The 7,121-nt window shown below is 47.2% G+C and overlaps 1 long non-coding RNA gene across 2 annotated transcripts; it reads left to right on the top strand.

Moving 5' to 3' along the window:
* Window positions 1-242: 242 nt before the first annotated feature.
* On the top strand, window positions 243-3,398 carry LOC112942746. Of its 2 annotated transcripts, XR_003248439.1 has the most exons (5): window positions 243-291; window positions 433-619; window positions 1,004-1,118; window positions 1,909-1,979; window positions 2,102-3,398. It is a non-coding gene; the product is annotated as an uncharacterized LOC112942746 (long non-coding RNA). The 2 variants fall into 2 exon arrangements; XR_003248438.1 differs by lacking the exon at window positions 243-291 and having other exon boundaries at window positions 369-619.
* Window positions 3,399-7,121: the final 3,723 nt, after the last annotated feature.

Raw genomic sequence — 7,121 nt, 5'->3', positions numbered from 1 at the left:
CATGATTCAGAGGCTTGCCAGCCACCACCAGCTACAGCAAAGTGATCGTGTCCCCTGTGACTTCACACTATCTGCATCAGAGTGGAAGTAACCAAGGGCAGCCCTTCTGACAGATCATCACATTAAGTGGCACTAATGATGTGAAACAGCTGTTCTTAATGTGCAGGAGCACAGTCATCAATCCAATTAACTACATTGATTAATACAGGAGCTCAGCAAACTTTGTAAGAGAGGTTGTCTGTCACTGAGTATGTGGAATTACCCTGCACTGGCAAGACAAGTCTGAAAAAGGTACTTATTTTATCTTCCTACTGCCTGAAAGGTGGAGAGAAGCTGACAGTGACTTGATGGAAGGAAATATATTACTGGCATGTCCCTCCACAGCATCTTCTTGCTGCAAAATGGCTCTTGCTCCCTRTTGCTTTTCCCCAGAGAAAATCAGCTGCTCTTCAGAGGAAATTTCAGGGGAAAATTAAAGGTCGGTAGTCAAAATTGGTGAAGAAAGGGCTGCTTTGAACCTCTGAAGGACATCCTGAAGGATAGTGCAGGAGAATGTTGTGCTAAAGACCAAAGTTCTCTTCATCAGCAAAACAGGACTTCCCACTCTTAACTCCCTTTGGTAAGTGATGGCCCTGATCCAGACCCACTGGATTTGTCTAGGACCTTCTTGTGCACTGAAGCAAATTCCCTAATATTGCTGAACTTGTAATTTAGCTGGGGGCACACAGAATGCAGGTTTAAACCCATTTCTAGCCTCACAACCTTGTTTTGATGTTCACGACACATTGACATGATTAATTTTTAGCTGTGCTCTTCTGTGTGTCTTGTACGCTATACAAGGATGTTTTTCCATCTGGAGAGCCATCACTATATGGTAGAGATTTTCCCCTTTGCATTAGGCTCCTTGAAGGAGCCTYCTCCTTTTCTAGCTATGATAAAATTGACTGATCTTGGTGGTTAGTTTCAGATAGAGTTGTCGTTGAGCCTTGGCCTTTTTTTGCAGCTTCCGTCGTTCTGTTGCCAGGAGAACATCCATCATGAACAAAAGCTATTTTATTTGGTGCAATTGGACTCATGGAGGAAAAYGAACTCTTTACCAGAAACCACAGAATTAACTCGTATGTAGTGGTGGTTCCGTTTCAAGCAGCACTTGAGCTCAGCCAGTTAGTGGGATTTATGAAATGAAGTTATGCAGCAGAAGGGAGGCAAACAAAGCCCAAAAGTGCTATTTATGGGAAATGGTTSATTTAAAGAACTTTGCCACACCTGATATTCTTCCACAAGCAGGGAGGATGTGAATGTGTGTGGTTGTTAGATGGATTATAATTGCAAAAAGTATCCAAGCAAAGCAGTTCAATGTGTGTCTTTCTCCACTGGAAAGAGATCAGCAGAGACCTGACAGATCAGAGTCGTGCCATTTAATGCACTTTAGGGAGGCTGGTGGATGTGATGGTGGTAAGAATGGTGCAAGGCCGCTGTAAAATTGAGCACAGTAAGTGGAGGGGAGAGAAGTTGTGSATTTTATCCTAAGTGCTACAGAAACTGCAGGGCTCTCCTCAGGCCTGGCAGCCATTTTGTTCTCATACAGGTGGGACTGATAATTCCTGGGGCTGGTAATCACACCAAACCCAGGCTGGGTTGAGATTGGAAGGGACTTCGGTTACTGGTGATGGCGGTGCTGGCCTGGACACTGCGCAGCTGGAATTGCCGCAGGATGCAGGAGCTCTCTGTGTAGTTGTGGCCTGGGCCCCACRTATCTCCCATCTGGGATCCTTGTTCTCCTGTGTTCACTCATCCGTGCAGTCGATGCCACKCAGCCAAAGAAATCAAAGCCATTCAGGAAGTCCTGACATTTGCTTTGCATTCTTCCTCRTGAGGCTTAAAAAGAATACCTGTGTTTTGTTGTAGGGAGCAATTGTTCCTGAGCACGTGTATAACTTCACCTTACAGACCTCACAGATGTGGCCTGTTGGGTTTGGGTGAGCATTGATCGATGTAACGAGCTTCACGTGAAGGGAAGGATTGGGTGCTCAGGGAGCTGCTGGGTTGATCCAAAACCCTGTTGCCTACAGCACTGAAAACAGGCTTCTTTAATCCACAGCTCTCCTGCGGTGGTTTCGCCCTTTGGCAGCTCCAACAACGTCATCTCGGATTTATGAAGAGCGGGGGCATGCATCTGCTCACCCGCTCCAGGGCAATGATCACTCAGGCAAACATTTCCGCAGGCTTTGGGGATATTCTGCTATGTGTATCARGGAAAAGCAAGGCAAGAAAGCAGGTTTACCGATGTAGTGTAGCCAATTGCTGCTTTCCCCTTTGGCCATCGTAGCAGATAGAGATCTTGCATAATGTTGCACAGCAGGGCCCAGGCAGGAATGAAAAAAATCCTCGAAACTCCAGCTACAAAAACAACCCGCATAAATGCAAGTCTGCAGCAGACAGACTTGTGTCAGAAGAGCACATTTGTCCTGCTTTCATTACAGCTCAGTGTAATCTAATTCAGAAAATGAAGCAGAGAAATCCATTTGGGGAGTTTGGCAGCAGGAGGATGATGCTTTGTTTGCCCATTTGGAATACACTGAGAATTATTTATTAGTAACTTTTGTGGGTAATTGGTTTTTAAATGAGATCGAGCCTACAGGAGAGTTATACATACAAAATAAATCTTGTCTGAACTGTGTGTTTAGTTTATACCAGTCATAAAATCAAGCACCTGAACCAAAGAGTGCCCAGACACATGCCTGTAAGTGCAGACGGTATCAGTGATGCTCCAGAGCTCCTCTCCTTGCCTGCCTTGCTCCTTGCCGTGAAGATGCTGAAGGAAAGAGCCCCTGCTCCAATGGGAGACAGCAAGAGCTTGGGTGCTCATTTCCATAGGACCGTATTTGTCTTGCTGTGGCATGGATCAAGAGGATCCCCTACGCATCCAGCTGCTGAGGGGCTCATCTCACTTACCTGGCAATCGTTAATTATTGGTGGCAGTAATTCACCCACACAAAGGGGAAGATAGGCCTGAAGACCTCACACCATGGAGAATTTTTTGGGTTTGCAGCACTAGTGAAGAGCTAAGTGTACTTTGGCAGCCGCACGCTCTCTTCCCAAGCACCGGAAGGCCACATATATCATGATACAGGCAAAGGGATTTGCTGGACTGCTCCCAAAATCCACAAATAATGGGAAGTGCATTCCCTCGGTACACTCCAAGTGCATAGCAACAGGCTGCAACAAATCCAGGCCCTAATGGGAATTTTGACGCTCTTGTTGAAGGCTAGGATTTTATGGTAGGCTTAGATTTGTGAATACTTGGCATGCACTCCTGTCTGTAAGGTTTTAAGAGCTAAACATCAGCAATGCTCACTCAAAAAGCCACTGCCTCATCTAGAGGAGCCTCTTTCTGTGCCTTCAGCCCAAACCTCTAAATTCAGCTCTTGCTGGAGTCTTGCTCCTATGAAGTTTGGAGCTCATATCATCCACTTGCTCTTTGGACTTTGTTGCAGTGTAATGTGTTTTGGGCAAGTAAATGCTGAGCTTCTTGCTGCAGTTTCAAAGGTAGCATCACAATCCAAAGCAAAGATGAGCCCTTCTCTTTCCAAAAGAGCCAGATATGCTCTTGGAGCTGAGTCACAAGCATGTCCTGGACCCGCCCTTTTCCTAAGTAATAATTAGGCAAACTAAGACAATTTGGTTCATAAGGTGCTTTTGCAAAGTGCCTGAGAAACACCATGGGGAAACAGATAGAGAAAGTCCTAGATGAACTTTAACATGGAGTTCCTCCAAGRTTGTTTTCCATGGCTGTGTAAAAGCCTGAGCTCATTAGGGCATCCTGTGCAGATCTAATTGCTCACCAGTATCACTTCCTGAGCAGTTCCCAAGAGGGGAAGCATGAGTGACACTTTTCCAAAGGTGGAACAGCTTCTTAGTGGTGGGAGCAGCATTGGTTGCAGAGCAGGGGATGGAGACAGGAGTCCAGCGTAACCCACACTGGTACCTGCTCAAAGGATGCTGATGGGAGCCTCTTCTTCCAGACCCATGAGCCTCAGAGCCTGAGACTGCCCAGATCTTGGTTTCTTTCTTCCATAGCTATTTTTCCAGCAGTTCTGCTCTTGTTTCGAGTAGCTCTCCTAGTCCTGTGGGGGCTTTCATGTAAATCCTGCTCATGGCCCACGCAAAGCACCGCTCACAGCACTGAAATTGTGGTGGAGGACCAAGCTCCATGGTTTCCTATGGCCTTGAGCTTCATTTGACTGTTGAGAAATGCTTTCCAGTGGGTTTCCAGAGGCTGTGATGAGCACACCTTGTCTGGTGTTTGTAATAAGGAGGTTTTTGATTATCACACAGCTGGGGGTGGCATAGCCTGAGGCTGAACTTGCCCTTCTGACTCCAAAGTTCTGCTGGGCCCTTCTCAATGAGCAACACATTCAAGATATAATTGGGTTTCTTTCCAATCTTCCTATATCTTTATATGCAAGRGCAGAGCAGAAAGCTCTAGAGGAAGGTGGAGCAGGAAGGCAAAACAAGTCTTACAGCTAATGTTGAAGTGTGTTCTTCTGAGGATAGTTCAGTCCTTCCCTGTGGTCACTGAGGAGCAGGTGGAAAGGGACTGCCTCAACTGACTGCAGAGGGATTTGAGGTCAGACGATAAGGAGGACACCCAGGCTTTGGTGGGATATTGGGAGTGAAGCCATGGACAGCAAGAAAACATCTGAGATGCTCCAGCAGGATGGACAAACCTTACCATGCATCAGAAACCTACACAGATGAGAAAACACACCAAAGTCTTGATCAGTTCTCCACTTTTCTGATCTGCATGGAATGAAAGCAGATCCCTTAAAATAGCTGCTGGTCACCAGTCTTTGTGCACATACTGCTGATTTTAACTGAAGTGGACAGCTTCAAGTTAAATTAAATTTTACATTTTATTGCCTGGAGACGTGGGTTTCCCACAGAGAGATCACRCAGCCGTAGAGCTGCATCTCTAGACGCACATACACCAACTCGTCCCCAGAAGCSAGCTTGTCTGAGGAGGTGCTTTTGCCCCCAGACTCACTTGACGTGCAGCTCTCACCTCCCTCTCCAGCCTGACCAAGTTCAGGGATGGCCACRATCTCCTCCAAGGGACTTTTCAGAAGCGCTGTCAACCTCCAGCTCTTTAGTAGTCTAGTAAAATAAGTGAGCATGGAACCGGGTCTTGGAAGACCAAAAAAAATCACTAAATTAGAGCTTTGTTGGGAGATGTAGAGGAAGGAGTGAATTATCCTTGACATGTTATAACTGATAAGAATGGCTTAAGGGGAAAGCAGGGCAACCAACTCTGTTATGCATCAGCTGGCTGGGATCAGGGTCTATTTTAGTGAGTAAATGTGATGCTTCTGCAGTTCTGATGGGAAAAAAAATCGCAGATGAATGTTTGGGGACTTTGAAGTACCAGCTATATATTTTAACCAAGACAATATAATGTTTTGATTGCACCAGTGTGGTTGCCCAAGAGAATATGGTCTGCTGCACTACGGCGTCAGGTGCACCGTACCTAGCTAATTAACACACACATAAATCACTTGCAAAGGAGGCCGCTGTTTCCAGTAACCCCATAACTATCAAAAACATTTCTACCAAAAAGCCAGCTTAAAACGCCCCATTTCCATTAGAAAACCGGGCTAGCCAGCTTCAGTAAGCTTTGCTTTGATAAACCCAAACCTACCAAAGCAATGCAGCCTAAATTAGCTCTTTGGTTAACTTTGAAGTGGTTGCATAGGGCGGTTAGTGCACGGCTTGTGAATGTGCAGAACAAACRCGTGGTCAAGGCAGCTGCAGAGCTTCTCACAGGGCTGCAGGACCACGCTTGGCCATGCAGGGCCTTGCTTTGGTCTTGTCCCTGCAAAAATGCACTGGTTCTAAGTTTGGGCACAGCCCTGGAAGTTTAATCACAGTGATGTGCAGGAGCTCAACTAAATCCAAGGAGGTGAAAAAAAAAAAAAAAAAAAAAAAAAAGAGAAGTAGGAAAAGTAGGAAGAGCTCCTAGGGGAACTGTCTGCATTTCTCCCAGTGCCCCTGGCCACCTCCTGATTGCAAATCCCTCATTACCGCTGCCTCGTGGGGTTTCTTCTGGCTCCATTTACAGCTCCTGTGACCTGCTGCTGGCCCCATGCAGAAAGAAGTAGCTGAAAAGTCAGGAAATTGAAATTTAGGATGTCAGGGATTCATTTTCTTTACTTTCTCGTGCTGTACTAGATAGGGTTATCAAACCTTAAATTGAAATTATGTGATTATTACTATGTGAKTAAAGTGAAATTACTATTAAAGTGCAATAAGCCCTTTGGAGATGATCCCCTGACTCAAGGTGCTGGGACTTGAGAAGAGTGTCTAATAGCTGGCAGGCTGCTGGAGCCCCAGAAAAGAGGTATTTATTCTACATGCATACATTTATATACATTTCTTTGAGCAGGTGTAAAAATAAAAGGGCATAGCCCTAAGTGAAAGCCTACACAGACTTTTTTTTTTTTTTTTTTTTACTGGCTTCAGCAACTGGGGGCTCCTTAGCCAAGGTCCCTTTGTGCACTCCCGTTTGCACAAAAATGCCCCTTGCACGAGGCAGCTGTTGCCTCGAGCACAGTTTGCACCAGGACAGTTCCTTGCACGAGRACACAACTCCCGTGCACGCCCCGTTTGCACCAGGGTGGTTCCCCTCGCACGAGGACACAGCCCCCTCGTGCACGTCCCGTTTGCASCAGGACAGTTCCTTGCACGAGGACACAGCCCCCCCGTGCACACCCCTTTTGCACCAGGACAGTTCCTTGCACGAGGACACAACCCCCCCGTGCACGTCCCGTTTGCAGCAGGACAGTTCCTTGCACGAGGACACAGCCCCCTCGTGCACGTCCCGTTTGCACCAGGACAGTTCCTTGCACGAGGACACAACCCCCGTGCACATCCCGTTTGCACCAGGACAGTTCCTTGCACGAGGACACAACCCCCGTGCACATCCCGTTTGCACCAGGACAGTTGCTTACGCGAGGACACGACCCCCCACCCCGCACACACGCCCCGTTTGCAGCAGGACGGCGCCCCCGGCGGGAACCCCCCCGTTTCCCGCGGCCCCGCCCCGTGACGTCACGGCGGCGCGG

The sequence above is a fragment of the Nothoprocta perdicaria genome, unplaced genomic scaffold, assembly GCF_003342845.1.
Source record: "Nothoprocta perdicaria isolate Ctin4 unplaced genomic scaffold, notPer1 scaffold_132, whole genome shotgun sequence".
Lineage (NCBI taxonomy): Eukaryota > Metazoa > Chordata > Aves > Tinamiformes > Tinamidae > Nothoprocta > Nothoprocta perdicaria.
Note: the sequence above shows the minus strand (reverse complement) of the source record. Positions and strands in the feature narration are given on the sequence as shown.